General features: G+C 48.1%; 11 non-coding genes across 11 annotated transcripts; 7 read left to right on the plus strand and 4 right to left on the minus strand.

Moving 5' to 3' along the window:
• Positions 1-1,121: 1,121 nt before the first annotated feature.
• Positions 1,122-1,193, minus strand: Trnaa-cgc. Its single transcript has one exon. It is a non-coding gene; the product is annotated as a tRNA-Ala (tRNA).
• A 118-nt stretch (positions 1,194-1,311) lies between these two features.
• Trnaw-cca lies at positions 1,312-1,383 on the plus strand. The gene has a single exon. It is a non-coding gene; the product is annotated as a tRNA-Trp (tRNA).
• A 319-nt stretch (positions 1,384-1,702) lies between these two features.
• Positions 1,703-1,774, plus strand: Trnac-gca. The gene has a single exon. It is a non-coding gene; the product is annotated as a tRNA-Cys (tRNA).
• A 276-nt stretch (positions 1,775-2,050) lies between these two features.
• On the minus strand, positions 2,051-2,122 carry Trnaa-cgc. The gene has a single exon. It is a non-coding gene; the product is annotated as a tRNA-Ala (tRNA).
• A 118-nt stretch (positions 2,123-2,240) lies between these two features.
• Positions 2,241-2,312, plus strand: Trnaw-cca. The gene has a single exon. It is a non-coding gene; the product is annotated as a tRNA-Trp (tRNA).
• Positions 2,313-8,262: 5,950 nt separating this feature from the next.
• Trnaa-cgc lies at positions 8,263-8,334 on the minus strand. Its single transcript has one exon. It is a non-coding gene; the product is annotated as a tRNA-Ala (tRNA).
• Positions 8,335-8,452: 118 nt separating this feature from the next.
• On the plus strand, positions 8,453-8,524 carry Trnaw-cca. The gene has a single exon. It is a non-coding gene; the product is annotated as a tRNA-Trp (tRNA).
• Positions 8,525-14,036: 5,512 nt separating this feature from the next.
• On the plus strand, positions 14,037-14,118 carry Trnas-gga. The gene has a single exon. It is a non-coding gene; the product is annotated as a tRNA-Ser (tRNA).
• A 480-nt stretch (positions 14,119-14,598) lies between these two features.
• Positions 14,599-14,670, minus strand: Trnaa-cgc. Its single transcript has one exon. It is a non-coding gene; the product is annotated as a tRNA-Ala (tRNA).
• A 118-nt stretch (positions 14,671-14,788) lies between these two features.
• Trnaw-cca lies at positions 14,789-14,860 on the plus strand. Its single transcript has one exon. It is a non-coding gene; the product is annotated as a tRNA-Trp (tRNA).
• Positions 14,861-15,179: 319 nt separating this feature from the next.
• Trnac-gca lies at positions 15,180-15,251 on the plus strand. The gene has a single exon. It is a non-coding gene; the product is annotated as a tRNA-Cys (tRNA).
• The last annotated feature ends 4,908 nt before the right edge of the window (positions 15,252-20,159 follow it).

A 20,159-nucleotide genomic window follows, 5' to 3' on the forward strand; every position in this document is an offset into this window, starting at 1 on the left:
CTACTGCGGCTTGTGCCACGTGGTGGCGACTATTGCTCATCTGTTTGTCTGCAAGGACCAAGTGCACATCTGGAACTGGACGCGCAAAAAACTCGCTGTGCTTAACCGGACAGCGCCTCATGCGATTCAGATCCACGACATTCTGCGCCCAGATTTCCGTCTTTTCCCAGCTGCCAAACATAACAGTTACCTATGGCTCGTGGGACATTTTATCAACTATATTCTGTCCGGCAGTGCCCCTAATGTCTTAGATTTTCAAGTCTATCTCTCAACACAACACTGGCGCACAACCAGCCAATATGGTCCCCGGTATCGGTCAACATTTCAACATTTTCTTCACGTCGTCCTTGGGATGCCATAGAACATGGACAAGTGGGACATCTGTTACAACAATTCGTCATCCCTGTACTACAGTCGAAGGATATACTCTCTGCGAAGCCACTCATTTGTCTCCTGGGTATGATGCATATGACAACGTCTGAATTATACGAATATTTCCTTCCCAGTAGCAGTTCTTTCGACAATATACATCATTTTGGTGTATTTGAATCAACAAAAATGCAAACCCGAAGAAAGACAACGAACAACGAAGATGGACAGAAGACAAACGACTAACCACAATACAACGAACTAAGAGATTAAAGATTAAGGAACAAAAAAAAAATATCATTTGGAAAATTTGTCAAAACAAACGAAAAACGACAAGGAACAAAAAAAAAAACCATTTAAAAATTTTCAAACAAAGTAAACAACTTAAAAAAAAATAAAAAAAAAAAAAAAAAAAAAGTCGTAGAGCATTCGACTGCAGATCGAGAGGTCCCCGGTTCAATCCCGGGTGCCCCCTTCATTTTTCAGTATCTCGAAAAAACAAATGACGATTGTCGCGGTGAGTTGCAAATACATGTTTGAGATGCACCCTGCACGCCATACCGAAGGCTTTGGAGCAACATTTCAATGGGGGGGGGATCGCAGCCCAGGGTCTTGCAGGTCATCGTCCTCCCGCCATGAGGTCGAACTGTACGAAATCCACTTGCTTGGGGGAAGAATCTTGTACACTGAATTTTGTAGAATATGGTGATAGGCAAAAGTTTTCATGTACTGCTGCACGGAGAAACAAAAATTGGAGGAGCTGGGATTTGAACCCAGGACTTTCTGCATGCGAAGCAGACACTCTACCACTGAGTTACACCCCCGCCAGAGCAAGTACATCCGGGACGAGTGTCTCGTGGATCCTACTGTCATTATTTCTTAGGTTTGAACGGTACAGTAAGTGTTCGAGGAACCTATTCATGACAAAACCTAAGCAGCGTCGACTCCGTGGCGCAACGGTAGCGCGTCTGACTCCAGATCAGAAGGTTGCGTGTTCAAATCACGTCGGGGTCACAATGAAATTTTCGTTTACGAAAGCCATAGGCGAGTATGTCAGTTTAATCAGATACCAAATGATTACGGAGAACGGACGAACAGAACTTGCTTGAAAAAAAGCTACTAGTGCAATTTTCGCGTTCTGACATTAAGGTGAAGGCGCCGACTCGCACTTTCTCCAGGCGCGAAGTGTCTAGTATTTTTGATATTTATATCGTTTAACGCTAATATATAACTGAGAGATAATGATTACGCAATATTTTGCTCGATTAGACGTCTTTAGCCAGGCAGAGTATAATATTTTTCCTTAAGTTATGGGAACGCAAAGATCGTGAAAGGGGGTATAGCTCAGTCGTAGAGCATTCGACTGCAGATCGAGAGGCCCCCGGTTCAATCCCGGGTGCCCCCTTCATTTTTCAGTATCTCGAAAAAACAAATGACGATTGTCGCGGTGAGTTGCAAATACATGTTTGAGATGCACCCTGCACGCCATACCGAAGGCTTTGGAGCAACATTTCAATGGGGGGGGATCGCAGCCCAGGGTCTTGCAGGTCATCGTCCTCCCGCCATGAGGTCGAACTGTACGAAATCCACTTGCTTGGGGGAAGAATCTTGTACACTGAATTTTGTAGAATATGGTGATAGGCAAAAGTTTTCATGTACTGCTGCACGGAGAAACAAGAATTGGAGGAGCTGGGATTTGAACCCAGGACTTTCTGCATGCGAAGCAGACACCCTACCACTGAGTTACACCCCCGCCAGAGCAAGTACATCCGGGACGAGTGTCTCGTGGATCCTACTGTCATTATTTCTTAGGTTTGAACGGTACAGTAAGTGTTCGAGGAACCTATTCATGACAAGACCTAAGCAGCGTCGACTCCGTGGCGCAACGGTAGCGCGTCTGACTCCAGATCAGAAGGTTGCGTGTTCAAATCACGTCGGGGTCACAATGAAATTTTCGTTTACGAAAGCCATAGGCGAGTATGTCAGTTTAATCAGATACCAAACGATTACGGAGAACGGACGAACAGAACTTGCTTGAAAAAAAGCTACTAGTGCAATTTTCGCGTTCTGACATTAAGGTGAAGGCGCCGACTCGCACTTTCTCCAGGCGCGAAGTGTCTAGTATTTTTGATATTTATATCGTTTAACGCTAATATATAACTGAGAGATAATGATTACGCAATATTTTGCTCGATTAGACGTCTTTAGCCAGGCAGAGTATAATATTTTTCCTTAAGTTATGGGAACGCAAAGATCGTGAAAGGGGGTATAGCTCAGTCTTCAGTCGAGGCGCGGCCGTCGTGCCAGTCGGACGTGCCTGGAGCGTTGTTTACGTGCTCAGCTGCGGCTTGCGGTGCGGCGCGTGGTGAGTCGAGGGCCGTTGCGGCGCGCATTACATCTTGTTGGTAACGAATAGAACTTAACATGGATCACCCAGAGCGAAAAGATACTTTGAAGTTTATGTTTGATGGCAGTTTCTCTCGACCGAAGTATTACGAAGTCGAACGATTTCTTGATGAAGACGTAAAATTACCCCCCCACCGATATCATTGGTATCCATTTGTCTATTGTTAGTAGCACAGTTTATATCAAATTGCGTGACCCAGAATTGTGCGACAAAATCATCGACTCATGTGGCGGTACCTATAAATTTCGACACAGTGACGGAAATGTGGGTGAGGTGACTGTTGTCCACGCTGGTCTTGGTATTCGCACCGTCAGGATTTTCGAGTTGCCTTTTGAAATCACGGCCGAACAAATTAATGCTTCTCTTCAGTCCTACGGCAAAATTATCAGTAACATTGCCGAAAAGTGGGCCTCGTTCCATAAGTACCCTGTCTTGAATGGTGTGCGGCAAATTAAGATCGAATTGCAACGGCATATTCCATCCTACCTAACGATTTGTGGATACAGGGCTATAATCATGTATGAGGGACAGCCCCGTACATGTTCCGGCTGTAATTCCACAGGACACGTCCGAGCACAGTGCATCCAACGACGTGTAACACAGCTGCCTGCGGGTGAACTAGCCACTCCCACGCAACCGACAATATTACCGACTACTTATGTAGCGGCGGTCCGTGCAAATACGCCCACGGCGCCGGCTGTGGACGTGGGCCTTCGTGTGGCCGATATTACGAAGGACGGAGATGTACCTATGGAAATATCTACCACTCAGGACGCTTTGCCGGCCACTGGCTTACTAGACGCGGCGCCCCGTGACGCCTCACGTGAGGCAGCTCGGGTCGACGGCGTAGAGGCTGCTACTACCGATGTTGACAGACGGCAAGAGACAGGGACTCTTCCTCTTCCTTTAGAGAATGCGGAAGTGTCCGTCGGTAGGTCCTCCCCGAAAAAACACAAGAAACGTCGGATCGCTCGTCCTGAGGCAGCCCAATCGGCGCCCCTCTTGCGTGAAAAGGCCAAACAAGCAGGCCGCATGATCTGCGATGACACTTCGGGGACCGACGATTGTCTTCCGTCGTTGGCCTCACCCATGACTATTGCCGATGATGTCTCCCACCTTGACACGGGGAGGGCAGAGACTTGTGCACCACCGCGGACGGACCAAGTGCCGGATGCGCAGGGTGACGGCCCGCAATGCGGTTCCGGAACCGCCACAGCAGGCGCGACAATGGCTGTGTCTGTTGTCAATTGGGCGGATGACACTGAAGATATGTCCGGCACTCCCGACCGTGACGAACCGATGGCAACTGGTGATACGCTGCTTACGCCCCGGCGCAATGCAGCTTCCACGGACGGCGACGTCTAGAATTATTCGACCTCCGAAGCGGACGACTGCTGAAGGGATAAAAATCTTACCTGTTTCCATCTGCAGATGACCAGTCGTCCCATATCGCTCCGTTCACGACAATCCTATAAGATTTCTACTATGAATGTAAACCGCATTGTCTCTCAAGCAAAAATCCACAGCCTTCGACAGTATTTACGGGCCGCTGATATAGATATTCTGTTCGTACAGGAAGCAATGACTCCACTCCTCGCCGACGTCCCCGGTTATGACGCCATTGTCAATATAGGAACGGAGGCCGGTACCATCATTCTGTATCGGGAAGGCATTGAATGTTCTTGTTTGTCCATGTTACCTACAGGACGGGGCATTGCCGCCCAGTTCCATGATGTACTCCTTCTTAATGTGTACGCTCCTTCCGGTTCCAGCGCGCGAGCGGCGAGGAAGGAGTTTTATACTGGAGAGATAGCGCCTTTAATCACCGACTTGCGTCTGCGTATTATTATGGGTGGTGACTTTAACTGCGTTTTGCGCCGCTCCGATCAAACGCCGAATTTTAACTTCAGTCAGGAACTGTTGACACTGGTCACAGAATTGCAGTTAGTCGACACGTGGGAGACCTTACACCCAGATGATGTTGCCTTTACACACTTTACGCCGACGTCTTCCATCAGGTTAGATCGCATATATGTGCACCGCGGTCTTTTAGCCGACGTGGGAACTTGCGAATATTGGCCCGTTAATTTCAGTGACCATATCGCTTACCACACCGTCTTTAATCACTCACCGCAGAAGGTTTACAGAGGCTTCGGACGATGGCAACTCAACTGTCGCCTCTTACAAGACGCCACTTTAGAGCGTGAGATCCGGTCGGTTTGGCATTCCGTAACATCACGCAGACCCACGTACCCCACGTGGATTGATTGGTGGACGCTTTATGCAAAGAGGAAACTCATTACTTGCGTCAGACACCACGCCAGGATTCGCGCGCGCGGTGAGAAGGAAATCACTGAATTCTATTTCTGCGCCCTGCGAGAATTGTACCGGGATTATCATCAGGTGCCTAATAACATCACGCACGTACGTAGACTCCAAGCGAAAATTACATCCTTGATGGGACGGAACGCTATCGGCCACCAGATTCGTGCACGTGACTTCACCAACTTGCCGCAACAGCAGACGTCTGTTCACCATATCGTCCAACAGTTACATGCGGCGCGCAGGAAACTTATTCATAAGTTGCAAGATGCCGACGGTGCATTTTATACCCAACACCGCGACATCAAAAACCATGTTGCCAACCACTTTGCCGCACTTTACACCCGTGCGGGTGTACCACATGAGAAAGTGCGAGAATGGTATCACTCTGGACACCCACCGTACCGCATTACCGACGACCACAATCGGGACTTGCTCGCTCCCTTTACCAACGAAGAACTAAAGGATGCCCTGCTTGCCGCACCACGAAATAAATCTCCGGGCACGGACGGGCTCTCTGTCGAGTTTTACGTCAAATATTGGCCTATATTCGGGGACGGACTCACGGAGATGTACAATGAAATACTACGTGGGATTGCTCTGCCCCAAGCCTTCACAGAGGGGTTAACTGTTTTACTACCTAAGACGCCGACGCCGATCACCACCAAAGATCTGCGGCCCATTACTTTGCTCAATGCGGACTTTAAACTTCTGACGCGCGCCCTCAATGCCCGATTACGGCAGCTGTTACCCGATCTTCTGGGACCGTACCAAATGAGTGCGATACGTGGTCGCTCACTGTCCACCATTTTGGCGCTGTATCGGGATCTAGTCTCCCTCACCTGGGACACCCGCACTCCAATGGCCATAGCATTTCTCGATTTTGACAAGGCTTACGATCGGGCTGACTATCGTTATCTCAGTAGCGTGATGGAAACTATGGGCTTCAGTCTTAATTTTATCCACCTCATCAACAACTGTATCCGTGGTACCCGTACACGGTTCCTGATCAATAATACATTGACGGAGTACATCCAGCTCTCACGGGGTATCAAGCAAGGCTGCCCTCTCTCAACGACGCTTTATGCGACCCTCATGGAACCCTTGTTGCGCCGCCTACATCATAGCCTACCAGGATTCCAGTTTTATGGTGTCAAGTCTGTGGTCCAAGCATACGCCGACGATGTCAGCGTGCTCCTTAATGATGTTCGCGATGTCACCGCAGCGAAGCGCATTCTTGAGGAATTCCAAAGCGATAGTGGTGCAATGTTAAACGTCAATAAATCCGCCGTCTTAACGCTTGGTCAGGAACGACCGCTCACGGGCGACGCTTGGCTGCCCTGTGTACAGACTAGAAAACACCTTGGTCTCTACGTCACGGCCCGGCCTCTGGACATGTCTCACAAAAATTGGATACCCAAAATTCAGGCGATAAAAGCACTCCTGCGTGACCAAAATATGCGACACCTCGATCGTTTGCAGCGAGCCTTTTTCGTCAATTCTTATGTCCTCTCCAAATTACAGTTTGTTGCCGCCGTCCTACCCATGCCAACCACAGTAGCAAGAGCGCTTCTAGCGGCGGCCGCCTGGTACGTCTGGAAGCTCAATATTTTTAAGGTTTCCTTCACAACGACAGCTTTGCCATGCGATATGGGAGGCCTCGGCTTGAAAAACCCCGGCATTCACGCCTTGGCTCTGTATCTGAAACGCTCATGGCGTATACTCACCGCCAGCGAAGACACCGTCACGAAGCGGCTCTATCAGCTGTTCCGCCCTCGCAACTTATCTCCGCCTGTGGACATTGGCCGCGTCAGCCCGCACTTTCAGCATATAGCACTGTATTATCTTGAAAGTAGCTATCTCGACGACGAGCTTTTCAAGAAGCCGACAGTTCAACTGTACCGCCACTTACTTCGGCCGTCATTGCCTGGCCCCTTGGAAAAGAAGTATCCGGCTTGCAATTGGTCCCTCGTTTGGACTAACATTCATAATCCGACACTTCCGACAGATGTTCGCTCCAAATGGTATGACGTGGTCACTGAAACTGTACCGACGCAAGAAAAGCGACACAGGATTAATCTTGCACCGAGTCCCTACTGCGGCTTGTGCCACGTGGTGGCGACTATTGCTCATCTGTTTGTCTGCAAGGACCAAGTGCACATCTGGAACTGGACGCGCAAAAAACTCGCTGTGCTTAACCGGACTGCGCCTCATGCGATTCAGATCCACGACATTCTGCGCCCAGATTTCCGACTTTTCCCAGCTGCCAAACATAACAGTTACCTATGGCTCGTGGGACATTTTATCAACTATATTCTGTCCGGCAGTGCCCCTAATGTCTTAGATTTTCAAGTCTATCTCTCAACACAACACTGGCGCACAACCAGCCAATATGGTCCCCGGTATCAGTCAACATTTCAACATTTTCTTCACGTCGTCCTTGGGATGCCATAGAACATGGACGAGTGGGACATCTGTTACAGCAATTCGTCATCCCTGTACTACAGTCGAAGGATATACTCTCTGCGAAGACACTCATTTGTCTCCTGGGTATGATGCATATGACAACGTCTGAATTTCACGAATATTTCCTTCCCAGTAGCAGTTCTTTCGACAATATACATAATTTGGTGTATTTAAATCAACAAAAATGCAAACCCGAAGAAAGAAAACGAACAACGAAGATGGACAGAAGACAAACGACTAACCACAATACAACGAACTAAGAGATTTGAGATTCAGGAACAAAAAAAAAAAAAAAAAAATCATTTGGAAAATTTGTCAAAACAAACGAAAAAAAAAAGTTGTAGAGCATTCAAAAAAAAAAAAAAGTCGTAGAGCATTCGACTGCAGATCGAGAGGTCCCCGGTTCAATCCCGGGTGCCCCCTCATTTTTCAGTATCTCGAAAAAACAAATGACGATTGTCGCGGTGAGTTGCAAATACATGTTTGAGATGCACCCTGCACGCCATACCGAAGGCTTTGGAGCAACATTTCAATGGGGGGGGATCGCAGCCCAGGGTCTTGCAGGTCTTCGTCCTCCCGCCATGAGGTCGAACTGTACGAAATCCACTTGCTTGGGGGAAGAACCTTGTACACTGAATTTTGTAGAATATGGTGATAGGCAAAAGCTTTCATGTACTGCTGCACGGAGAAACAAAAATTGGAGGAGCTGGGATTTGAACCCAGGACTTCCTGCATGCGAAGCAGACACTCTACCACTGCGTTACACCCCCGGCAGAGCAAGTACATCTGGGACGAGTGTCTAGTGGATCCTACTGTCATTATTTCTTAGGTTTGAACGGTACAGTAAGTGTTCGAGGAACCTATTCATGACAAGACCTAAGCAGCGTCGACTCCGTGGCGCAACGGTAGCGCGTCTGACTCCAGATCAGAAGGTTGCGTGTTCAAATCACGTCGGGGTCACAATGAAATTTTCGTTTACGAAAGCCATAGGCGAGTATGTCAGTTTAATCAGATACAGTTCCGCTTTAGACGCCGCGCAGTGTGGACGTGCCTAGTCTTCCGCTCCGCCGTAGCGTTACGTATAGTGGACTATCGTTTTTGTTTACGTGTTGTGTTGCAACTTCTGTGAGTGTTACTCCGTCGTTGTTTCGTACCTTGTGTTTTTTTTTCTGTCCTTATTTCAGTGTTTTTTGTGTAGCGGTTTCGACCGCATATTTTGAAAATGTCGTCCCAGGTTATTCCTCGTCAGGCTACAGTTAGTTTTGCTTTTGACAAGTCAACCCGCCATGTGCAACCTAGTTCTCTTGAGATTCATGATTGGTTGGTAGATACCTTTGGTGTTCATTCGGATCAGGTGCACACTGCTTATTTTGATACCGAACTGTATGTTTTCTTTGTTAAGTTTATGGACCCACTTCAGGTTGATAAAATTCTTTCTAAATACGGTCATCAAGTTCTCTTTCGGCATCGGGATGATTCTGTAAGTACCGTGCTGCTTTCCAATGCTTCCATCACGTATACCAATGTTCGTGTTTACAACCTTCCACCGGAGGTGGATAATGTCTATCTTAAGGAGGGTCTACAGAAGTATGGTGATGTGAAGAGCATTCGCCTTGAACGCTGGTCAAGCCAACATCGCCTGCAATGTTACAGTGGTATTCGTTCAGTCGAAATGCACGTTAAGCAGAATATTCCATCTCACCTGCAGATCGGTGGATATCGTGTCCATGTAACATATAGTGGTCAGGTTGGCACCTGTTTTTTGTGCAATGAAAGTGGTCACGTGCGTACCGACTGTCTGCGGAGAGTTTTTGTTTTAAAAAATTCTCTCGAACAGCGTCGCAAGTTAACGGTCGCTGACCTCGTTGCAGGTGGTTCTGCTCTTGGTGTAGCACAGTCCAGTGGTAGTAGCGCCCCTCCACAGGTTTTGCGCACCCCTGATACAGAATTTCCTCCTTTGCGTGCTAAATCTGATGTTGTTCCGTCTGTCCCTCAGGTGGGTGTGCCACTTTTGAATAATAAGAGGCGTCGCCCACACGATGGAAATAGTACGGATGAGGATCTCCCTGAGATGCCCCAGTCCGAGCGACCGGCATCCTCCGAGCCACTGTGTACTGTAGCTGCTCCCTGCCCTCCTGAGGTAGCGGTTCCGGTGGCGGCTGCTGGCGCCCCTCCGGCCTCCGACGCAGCTTCTCTCGAGTCGGGTCGTCGGTCGGGCCTGTTGGCGCCGTCTTCCGAACCGACTTCGATGTCACAACAAGTGGAGCCGCGACAACTTCCTGCTTCGCTGCCCCATACCTCTGCCAGCGGAGCTGCTCCGCTTCCTTCCAACTCTGCGGCCTCGGACCTTCCTGCTCACGTTTCGCCTCCGTGCAGTCCATGTTTGCCGGAAGCTAGTGCAGGTGTTGACCATTCCGTTTTGTCGGCTGTTTCCCCCGCGACCCCGGATCCCGCATGTGGACCGGCGCGGGTGGTGTCGGATACAGAACTTGACCCTCCTACGTCACCGGCGGCTGAAGTTTCCTTGCCCGTCAGCCGACGCAAGTTACGCGTTCAGCCGAACGTTAATGCTGTTCGTAAAAAACCGAAACGTAAGGGATCCGCGGAACGGGGTAGCAGTCCCCCTCCCTCGGATGCCTCCGTCACCCCTGCTATGGACTGTGACGCTGGTGCGTCGGTGTAGGTGATTTGTTTTCTCGCTTTTCTCTCTATGGTTCAAGCATACACCTTTCTTACCTTAAAAGTTAACCGTATTGAGTCCGACGTTCGCATTGCCTCTTTGCGGCAGTTTATTTACGACGCCTGTGCGGACGTAGTGTTTTTGCAGGAAGTGTTTTCTGATCTCTCTCTACCTGGATTTCAAACTGTTTTTAATGTCGCGCCGGAATATTCAACAGGAACTGCTCTTTTCTTTCGAGAGGGCATTCCTATTACTGACATTGAATTCCTTGACTCTGGCCGTGGGATTGGTTGTCGTCTTTTTGATCTCCGCCTCGTTGTTTTGTATGCCCCCTCTGGTTCGGGTCACACTGTGGCTCGATCGCGCTTTTATAAAGAAGAGCTTATTTATCCTTTGCGCCAGAGTCCTCGGAGTCTCCTGCTCGGAGGCGATTTTGATTGTGTTTTACGCCCTGCAGACCAGTCCCCCAATTTTAATTATTGCCGTGATTTACATGACTTAGTTCGTACGATGCATCTGCGTGATGTTTGGGAACACAAATATCCAACCCTGGTGAAATATACGTTTTTTACCGCGTCCTCATGCAGTAGACTCGACAGATTCTATTTATCTGATTTTTTATGTGATAAAATTCTTTCTGTCGATGTTATTCCTACTAGTTTTTCTGACCATTGTGCTTTTACTGCAACTGTAAATCTTAGTCGCCAACCTGCAAAACTTTATCGTTCCCAGTGGATGTTAAATGTTTCCCACCTTGCCGACAGTGCTATGGATGATGTTATAAGTGGCGAGTGGGAGCGATGTCTTCGCTCTGTCCCGCGATACCCCTCCTTGCTGGTTTGGTGGACTGCGTTTGCCAAGCCCAAGATTCGTCAGACTTTGATTTTCTACTGTGCTGCTAGGACGCGTGATTTTAAGAACACGTATGAATATTACTACTCTGTCCTGCGTGAACTATATGACGCGGCGGGTACCTCTCCACTGCGGATCCATGATGTTCGTCGTATTAAAGCCAAGCTCTTGAGCCTTAAACGACGACAGATGGATGGTCTGCGAGTTAAGTCGAAACCTCACTCTCTTGTTGAAGGTGAACTGACATCCTTGTACCACCTGCTACGGCATCAGACTCGTCGTCGTCGCTCCTTCATCTCTTCTCTTACGGTGGATGATGGGCGACAGCTTAGTGCACAGGAGGAAATGGTTCGTGCTCTTCATCAGTATTACACTAGTCTCTATTCTGCCGATGATTCTGGTGAGTCTCTTTCGGATGATGTCTTTGGGGATCTAACTGCGACGATCGCGCCTGACGCGAACGGCGAATTTCTCCGGGAGTTCCAGGTAGATGATGTTTTCGATTTTATTGCTCGCTCTCCGTCCAGTAAATCGCCGGGTCCAGACGGCCTGCCTAAAGATTTTTATCTCCGTTTTTGGCCTCTTTTGGGTGGCATTTTTACGCAGATTTTAAATGAGATTGTCAGGGGGATGGATGTGCCTGCCGATTTTAAAGTAGGGAAAATTGTTTTAATTCCGAAGTCCTCTGGTCGTTTATCTGCTGCCAATCTTCGTCCGCTCACATTGCTGAATTTTGACTATAAGACAGCTGCTAGAGCGCTCAATAGCCGGTTGTCTTCTCTGCTTCGGGGTGTGATTGGTGCACATCAATGTTGTTTTCATGATAGATCTATTCTGACACCAGTAGCCAAATATCGGGATGTTGTCTCGGTTGCGGCGGTTACAAACGTACATTGTGCCTTTGCCTTCCTTGATTTTTATAAGGCTTTTGATCACGTCAGTCATGTGTTTTTAGATCGTGTTTTAGGTACAATAGGTTTTAACGCTTCATCACGTGGTGTTCTTGGCAATTTGTACAGGGGAATAACAGCTCGGGTGTCAGTCAATGGGCAGCTGACGCCGCCCATTGCTATCCGCCGCGGAGTGCCTCAGGGTAGTCCGCTCTCTATGTCTTTATTCGTATTGTACCTGGAACCGCTGCTTCGGACTATTGCTCTCAAGCTTCAGGGTATGTCCCTCTCTGGTGGGAAGCTCTCGGTTAAGGCATATGCGGATGATGTCGTTGTTCTCCTCCGTCAACGAGATGATATCCCGTTGTTGAAAGGGGCAGTGTCTCTGGAGCGCGTCTCAATCAGGGTAAATGTAAGTTCCTTGATATTCGAGGATTTCGCGATGCTGACGTCCCTTGGGCCACTTTTGTCGATCGCCATACGTCCTTGGGGATTATCATTGATCGGTGTCCTCTAAAAATGGCGGCTCTCAATTGGAAATCTGTCACCGAGAAGATACAGGGGGCTCTGATGGTCCATGAGCAGCGCTCTGCTACCATTTTGCAAAAAGTCAGAATTTTAGACACCTACGTTCTATGTAAAGCTTATTATGTTGCTCAGCTGTTCCCACTTCCCATGATGGTGGCGAAAAGGTTGCGCCAATTGTCTAGCAGGTTTATATGGAAGGGCCATCTATTCAAGTTACGTTACGAGGTAATGACGAAACCGCGTCTCTCCGGAGGCTTGGGCCTCTCTGACATTACTCGCAAGGCGTCTGCTTTGTACGTCCGCCGAACGACTCTAATTGTTACGCAAGAAGTGACTTCAATTACATCCAGGCTTTTTACTGTTGTGCGTCCGGCGAGCCTTGCTCCACCTGTCGATGTCGGACGCCTAAATTTTAAGTTGAAACACATTCGGGAATTTTACATTGCGGTGAGTTACCTCGGTGACGTCTTCTTGCGGCGACCGGTGCCAACGACCAAGGGCTTGATTTCCCGCTGGGAGGGGCTGGCCAGTCCCAATCCAGTAGAACTGGCGTCTCCATCCGTGTCCTGGAGGAACGTCTGGAAGAACGTTAGTCTGCCGATCCACTCTATGGCCGTGGCGTCCACGTGGTATAGGGTAATAAATAATTTGGTTCCCACCAATGTACGACTGCACCGTATTGGTCTTTCTGACACGGACACCTGTACTCGGTGTGGTCTCCTGGATACCCTTGAACATCGATTCACCTGCTGTGGGCACCTTGCTAATTGGCGTTGGCTCAGGAAACAACTTGCTTTTGTCACTAGGTCTGCTGAAGCCGCTTATACTATTGACATCATCATCCGGCCCGATTCTTCCTTTTTTCCGCGGACGAAGCTCCATACCGTCATGTGGTTGATTGGCCATTTCGTACATTTTGTCAACAGTTGTCATGAAGAGGATGGACACCTAGCGTTTCGGCAGTACATGCTTACTGCTTACTGGCAGCGCTTGCGATTGCCAGGCCTCCGAGATGATTTTGCCAATATGCTTAGCCTGACATTTGAAAGAGAGGGTGTTGGCTAAGGTCACCTGTGTGAGCCATTTTCTTTTATACTGTTTCTGAATTTGCCGCCTTTATGTATGTTTCTTCTCTACACCAGGACTGAAGTTTTCGTGTTTTAACCTTTATTTCAGTAAGCAGTCTACATTATATAGTCATGATTTAGGATTTTAATTTCAGTACTGTACTTCTTTTGAAGTGGCTGTGTGGTGGATATTCTTTAATATTTTTTTCAATGGATATATTCGTTCGAGTGGTAGTGTGTCTGCTTCAAAAAAAAAAAAAGAAAAAAAAAAAAGTCGGTAGAGCATTAGGCTTTTAAGCTAAGGGTCCAGGGTTCAAGTCCCTGTCCAGGTGGAAATTTTAATACTTTGGTAGCGATTCGTCTGTTAGCGCAGGAAACGCTACGGAAAATAATGCAGCTACGCAGTTTTCTGACACCACAGTGCTTTAAACGGTAGCAGTTGCACCGCGCTAACGGCAGTCGTGGCCGAGTGGTTAAGGCGTCCGACTGGAAATCAGATTCCCTGTGGGAGCGTAGGTTCGAATCCTACTGGCTGCGTGCGATTTTGCGTAAAGAGGAGCAAACATTTTCGCACACATGTGACATGCGTGGGCGAATGCGGGTGCAAACCAGTGACGCCATTCTCAACAAGATGAAAATTTCCGTTTTAAGAATACTAAAAAAAAAAAAAAAAAAAAAAAGTCGTAGAGCATTCGACTGCAGATCGAGAGGTCCCCGGTTCAATCCCGGGTGCCCCCTTCATTTTTCAGTATCTCGAAAAAACAAATGACGATTGTCGCGGTGAGTTGCAAATACATGTTTGAGATGCACCCTGCACGCCATACCGAAGGCTTTGGAGCAACATTTCAATGGGGGGGGGGGATCGCAGCCCAGGGTCTTGCAGGTCATCGTCCTCCCGCCATGAGGTCGAACTGTACGAAATCCACTTGCTTGGGGGAAGAATCTTGTACACTGAATTTTGTAGAATATGGTGATAGGCAAAAGTTTTCATGTACTGCTGCACGGAGAAACAAAAATTGGAGGAGCTGGGATTTGAACCCAGGACTTTCTGCATGCGAAGCAGACACTCTACCACTGAGTTACACCCCCGGCGGAGCAAGTACATCTGGGACGAGTGTCTCGTGGATCCTACTGTCATTATTTCTTAGGTTTGAACGGTACAGTAAGTGTTCGAGGAACCTATTCATGACAAGACCTAAGCAGCGTCGACTTCGTGGCGCAACGGTAGCGCGTCTGACTCCAGATCAGAAGGTTGCGTGTTCAAATCACGTCGGGGTCACAATGAAATTTTCGTTTACGAAAGCCATAGGCGAGTATGTCAGTTTAATCAGATACCAAACGATTACGGAGAACGGACGAACAGAACTTGCTTGAAAAAAAGCTACTAGTGCAATTTTCGCGTTCTGACATTAAGGTGAAGGCGCCGACTCGCACTTTCTCCAGGCGCGAAGTGTCTAGTATTTTTGATATTTATATCGTTTAACGCTAATATATAACTGAGAGATAATGATTACGCAATATTTTGCTCGATTAGACGTCTTTAGCCAGGCAGAGTATAATATTTTTCCTTAAGTTATGGGAACGCAAAGATCGTGAAAGGGGGTATAGCTCAGTCGTAGAGCATTCGACTGCAGATCGAGAGGTCCCCGGTTCAATCCCGGGTGCCCCCTTCATTTTTCAGTATCTCATTACCGCTTGAGACGCGGCAGCGTGCGGACGTTCGGAGCGCTCAGTGTCACTTGCTTTGTTTACGTTGCATTTGTGCTTTCTGTTTCACGTGATTGTGCGTTGTTGTGTGTTAGTGTCATTGTTTTCAGTGTTTTGCTGTATGCAGTTAGCCCATTAGGGTTAATTTGCACGATGGTTCCCACGATTCCAAGGAAAAATACCCTGCAGTTCGAGTTTGATAAGGCTACGCGATCAGTTCAGCCAAGTTCGCTGGAAGTTCATGAATGGATCGTCGATACAATAGGCATAACCACTGATCAAGTTCACACTGCCTACTACGACCTGGATTTGTACTGCTTTTTCGTGAAGCTCCTGAATCCCCTCCTACTGGAACGACTTTTGCAGAAACATGGCGGCGGCGTCGAGTTCCGGCATCGCGATGGCACTGTGAGTACTGTCCAAGTTACTAACGCGGATGTCGAGATCTCTAACGTGCGTATTTACAACCTGCCCCCTGAAGTAGACAATTGTTTCTTAAAAGATGTGCTCACGAAATATGGCGAAGTGCGTAACATTAGACTTGAAAAGTGGTCCAGGCAACATAAGTTGCAATGTTTTTCTGGCATCAGATCGGTTGAGATGCAAGTTAAAGTCAACATCCCCTCCCATGTATTTGTTTGTGGGTATAAGGTGCAGGTTACATATTCTGGGCAAGTTTCTACGTGTTTTAACTGCAATGAAAGTGGTCATTTACGGCAAAATTGCCCTAAAAGAATGACCGTCTTAAAGCCTACTTTCCAACAACGTAAGAGGCTCACTTTAGCTGATTTAGTGACAGGCACCCAATTACCAAGTAATGAGCCGTCCCCTTCCACTGACACTGTGACTGTACATGAAAAACCTTTTGACGACGAGTTCCCTACTATTCCTCTTGCGAAGGGCGGGGATCAGAACCCTCTCGCCCGTCCCGTCACTGCGGTGGCGTCCAAGAGACGTCGAACGTGCGACAGTAGTAGTTCGGATGATGGCGTCTCTGTACCGGTAACACCTGCCACACTTGATATCAAACAACCGGCAGGCGACATTGAGCTTTCACAAGACGCTATACCAGAATCAAGTGTTGATGTTAATACTTCTTCGCCCGATGACGGTAGTGCTACGTCCCAGGTTGGTTCTTGCTTACCGTCCACGTCTGTCGAGTCGTTTCCCCAACATCCCGATAGTGACCCTCAGCACGTTGCCCACAGTGACGTCGACGGGATGTGCGCAGGTCCCCAACTCGTATCACAGCCACGCGACACTGACACCGAACACGCCGACGAGTGTGTCAACACAGAGCGAGATCTCAGCCTTGCTTGTCAACAACCTGACCGGGAGGGTGTTTCCAAACAATCCCAACGTGTGGGTAAACAAGAACTTAGCGCGTCTCCGGAAGGACTATCCGGTGAGACGCACATGCAGGTTGCTGTAGCAGGGCCACCTTCCCAGGAGACCTGTGTCGATTCTCCGATGCCTCTTTCTGCGGAAAAAGTCGCAAGTGTCGGGAGGAACAAAAAGTAATTCCAACCGAACTTGAATGTACCACGCAGCAAACACAAACTGCAAGCCCTCTCGGATGCGAACGATGGTGATGGCCACTCTCCACCAGCTGGTTCACGAATGGATTGGTTTGCCGGTGACGATGATCACGTTAATTTAAAGTAGCTCCGTCAATTCCATGGCGCAAGCGTACAAGTTCCTGAGTGTTAATGTTAACAGGATCACGTCTGAATTGAAACTTGCAGTCTTTAGGCAGTTCGTATATGAGTCTGCCGCTGATATACTTCTATTGCAGGAATTCCTTGTTCCCGATCTGGTCATTCCCGGTTTCCACTGTATTACCAATGTTGCCTTCGAACTTAGCACTGGCACAGCCATTCTCGTGCGTGACGGCATCCCCGTCTCCGACGTTGAAACACTGGAGTCGGGGCGTGGCATATGCTGCAAAATATTCGGCGTCACGCTCGTGAACCTGTACGCGCCATCAGGGAGTGGACACAGGTTCGCAAGGACCGAGTTCTTTAAAGACGAACTAATTTACCTGCTTCGTAAAAATCCGACTGCCTTAATTTTAGGAGGAGATTTTAACTGTGTTGTACATCAAAAAGATCAGCGGCCGCATTTTAACTATTGTAAGGAGCTTCATGATCTGGTTTTACGAATGAATCTAAAGGATACGTGGGAACTCCTTCACCCTACCCTTGTGAAATTTACATACTTCACTTCCACCTCGAGTAGCCGCCTCGACAGAATATATGTGTCTTCTCAGCTTGGAGACCATGTTGTTGACTCGGAGGTCATTCCCGTCCCATGTAGCGATCACTGCGCCTACGCCGCCGTTATACAATTGGACAGACAACCCACCAAACGTTTCAGAAGTCACTGGATGTTCAATATTTCCCACCTTCAGGACGCCGATCTCGAGGTACTTGTCACACGGACTTGGACTTTTTGTCTTCGCTCTGTCAATAGATACCGTACAAAAGTCGAGTGGTGGACGTCATTTGCTAAACCAAAGTTGCGTCGGATTTTGATTTCGTACTGTAATACGCAATCAAGGGATGCAAAGAGGACCACTGAATTTTACTATTCGATTTTAAGGGAGCTCTACGACAAATCTGGCGTCAATAATATTTACACGGCTCAAATAAAGCAAATCAAGGCTAAGATGCTCAGTATCAAACGTAAACAACTAGAAGGATTAAAAATCAAGTCAAAAGTCAACTCTTTTGTTCAATCTGAGACAACTTCCATGTATCATCTTATTAAGCATCAGACGAACCGTAGACGCTTATTTATAGACGAACTGGTAACTGATCACGGGGAACTTCTCACTCGGCAACCTGACATAGTCACGGCAATCCAGAGCTATTATCACGGCCTGTACTCGGACTTCCCAACCAATGATGGCTTGACTGCTACTGTACTCCAGTTGCTGGACACGTCTGTTACTGAGGATGATAATCGTGACTTTCTGGCTGCGTTTAGTGTCGAGGAGACTTTAGAACTTATTGTTAAGTCGCCAGCTAACAAAGCCCCAGGACTGGACGGCCTTCCCAAGGAGTTTTATCTTCGGTATTGGGATGTAATTGGTGTTACTTTTACAGAAATTTTAAATGAAATCATTGCTGGGGCGCCTGTTCCTGGTGCGATGAAGGAGGGTAAAATTGTCCTTGTTCCCAAACGCAAAGGGTGTAAGCGATTTGATAATCTGCGTCCGCTCACCCTGCTCAATTTTGACTACAAAACTATAGCCAGAGCTGTTAACACCCGAATGTCTCCGCTCATTCACAAAGTTGTCCGGCGGCACCAGGCCTGCGTGCCTGGACGGAATGCCATGTCTGCGATGTCTGAAATTCGGGACCTCATCTCCATTGCCTCAGTCACCAACCTGAATTGTGCGCTGCTTTTTCTAGACTTTCATAAAGCCTTTGATCATGTGAACCACCGATACCTTTTTCACGTAATGGACAAAATAGGACTCGAGGCAGGGGTGATAACAGTCCTTCGCAATTTGATATCTGGTATATCAGCGAGGATACAAGTCAATGGACAGCTGACGCAACCGATATCCATTCAGCGGGGTGTCCCCCAGGGCAGTCCACTCTCAATGTCGCTTTTTGTGCTGCCACTGGAACCCTTCCTTCGGTCTCTTTATCACCAGTTGTCAGGAGTGTCAATCTCCGGTCACACATTCATAGTCCGTGCGTACGCTGACGATGTTGCCGTACTGTTACGCAGTGACGACGAGGTGATCCGTGTTAAACGGGCGATCGACCAATATAGTGAAGTGTCTGGAGCACAACTAAGTGACCGGAAATGTAAAGTGCTCGATATCAGGGGTTTCGAGAGCTTAACTATACCGTGGGCGCATGTTGTGGAATCTCACAAACTACTAGGAATCACCTTGAATAGGTGCCCTCTCAAAATGGCGGCCTCCAATTGGAAGTCAGTGACGCATCTGATACAAGGAACCATTGTCGAATGTCGCTGGCGTGCTGTGAACATTATCGAAAAAATCAGGATTCTCAATACCTACGTCTTCTCCAAGGCGTATTATGTTGCACAGTTCTTTCCCATTCCCAAGCTTCAGGCCAGAAAGATCATGCAGGTTGCCAATCAATTCATCTGGAAGGGAAACATATTTAAATTGTCCTCCGATACGCTGGCCAAGTCGAGAACTACTGGTGGGCTTGAGTTAGTTAACATCGCCGGGAAGGCAATGGCCTTGTACGTCAAGCGGACCACGACTTTACTCCATGACAGCCACTGCACTGTTACTCAAAACTTGTTCCTCACAGTGCGTCCAGCGAGTGTGCGACCACCGATTGACGTCGGAAAAATCCATTACAAATTGAAACACATCAGAGAATTTTTCCTTCATGTTAGTTATGCAGATGTGGGTGTTCTACAGCGACGACCACTGTCAACTCGGGACTTGCAACGTGAGTGGGAAAAGTCGGCGGCCCCAAATACAATAGAACAGAAGTATCCGACTACCGACTGGACAACGGTGTGGGCCAACGTCAGCTTGAAAGTACACTCTTCGGATGTTGCTTCAACCTGGTACAGGGTGGTAAATAACACGATTGCCACCAATGAAAAGCTACATGCAATTGGGTTAAGTGACACAAATCTCTGTCTCTGTTGTGGGCTCATCGATTCTCTGATCCATCGGTTTACTTGCGGTGGCCATGCACTGAATTGGCGATGGGTCAAGCAGAGGATCGCCGTACTCTCAAGGAGCGCGGAAGACAACCTGAAGCTGGATATCCTAATGCGTCCCGACAAAAAGTTTTACCCTGCCACGAAAAACAATACGGTAATGTGGATCCTGGGGCACTATGTTAATTATATCATTAATGTTCGTG

This window comes from Schistocerca piceifrons, chromosome 3 (genome assembly GCF_021461385.2).
Source record: "Schistocerca piceifrons isolate TAMUIC-IGC-003096 chromosome 3, iqSchPice1.1, whole genome shotgun sequence".
Classification (NCBI taxonomy): Eukaryota; Metazoa; Arthropoda; class Insecta; order Orthoptera; family Acrididae; genus Schistocerca; species Schistocerca piceifrons.